Source organism: Mus caroli, chromosome 5 (genome assembly GCF_900094665.2).
Source record: "Mus caroli chromosome 5, CAROLI_EIJ_v1.1, whole genome shotgun sequence".
NCBI classification, from domain to species: Eukaryota; Metazoa; Chordata; class Mammalia; order Rodentia; family Muridae; genus Mus; species Mus caroli.
In genome coordinates this window covers 93,848,015-93,849,676 of record NC_034574.1, presented here as the reverse complement: position 1 = coordinate 93,849,676, position 1,662 = coordinate 93,848,015, and positions in this window count along the sequence as shown.

Genomic DNA, 1,662 nt, shown 5'->3' with positions numbered 1-1,662 from the left:
TCACTTCAGTGAGCGTTGTGCCTTTCTTAGTCGAGTGACTTTTGCTGCCGAGAGACACATGACTGCAGCTCAGGACAACCTCCGCAAGTGTTTAAAATAGCAAGCCGGAATGAACAGAGTAGAGGAACCTGAGCCAGGCATGCGCTGAAGGAGTCACTATAAATAGAAGGAGAGAGAGAATGGAGGGAAAAGGTTGAAGGCACGGCCAAAATGCTTCTATTTAATCCAGACCAACTCCCAGGGCACGGTGGGGAAACGGGCTCTTTCCTTCATCACTTTAAAATACTCATCTTATGTATTAGCATGGCTGCGTGTGAATGGACGCATGCGCACAGAGGCTGGACTCTGGAATTCTGGCTTGTTACAGGATGTTAGGATCAAGCTCCCATCCTCAGGACTGAGAAGCAAGCAGTTTTACCCACTGACCCATCTCTCCAGACTCTTGTTTCTTACATCATCTCTATTTAAGGCCACCATAGCTCATTCCTCCTCGATTCTGGGTGGTTCTATAAAGTTGAATTCCCTCCTGAAACATGCACCACTAGCATGCCCACCTTCTTATGCTCCCCTGGAAGGAGAAAAACGTCGCCGCAGAACCTCCGTTTCCTGGAACAAAAAGTCTCTGTGGGTTTCTGTTCAAGTGAGTTATCTCTTTTAGGTTCAGATGTGAGAAGTGATGTGTCCCATAGCAGGCTAACCACTCCGCAGCTCAGACAAACGTGTGTTTGGTGCTGAATGTAGAAATTTCCCTCTGGCTGCAAGGTTGTGAGGCAGCAGTGGGAAATATTCAGGGCCTCAGACTGTTTATTGCTGTCTGTCATCTCTCATAGAAAGGAGGTGGGGAGGTAGACTTTGGAAAGTCTTGCTCCAGTCCCTATGGGTTTTCAGAGACTCTCCTTGGCTCTCTGCCCTGCACTGAGCAGAGAGGGTGCACTGAACAGCTGCCAGAGAAGCGGGGCGCACCACAGCAGCCCTCGCTGTCCCGCCAATACCCACACCTTATTCTCAGCATCAGAGAAGAAACTTCCAGAAGCATTCAGGCACAATTGCCTGTCTAGAGTCTGGTTTGATTCACTTAATATTTAATCTAGTGTGAGGGTTAAAGTTATGCTTGAAGCTTTAATTACCGTGATTAAGAGATCCATAAAACGAAAATGCCTCTAACCTGTAAACTCCACTTGCCCAAGGACAGTTAACTTTCTGGAATGCCAGGGGGCATTTTTATCTACCACGTTGTTCATGGTAGATAACAAGCCAGGTGTTTTCACTTTTGTAAACAACGGTGGTTGCTCCAACTGCACAGGATTCGCTTTATCACAGATAGGCGGGTGGTACAAAGCAGGAAGGATGTTAGGATGCATGCTGGCCCCTGATAGGACGAAGATGGGAAGTATGCAAACTTGAGGGTTTTGCCTTTATAAACACCAGACTAAAGTATTTGGCAGCCATTTCCTTGGAATTCTAGGTATGGACCTAACCAGTATCCATTGTCCTGGCCAGTATTTAATAAAATTTGCTTCAAATATGGCTCAAAAAATTGTGGTCCCAGCACTCGGGAGGCAGAGGCAGGCGGATTTCCGAGTTCGAGGCCAGCCTGGTCTACAAAGTGAGTTCCAGGACAGCCAGGGCTACACAGAGAAACCCTGTCTCGAAAAACCAAAA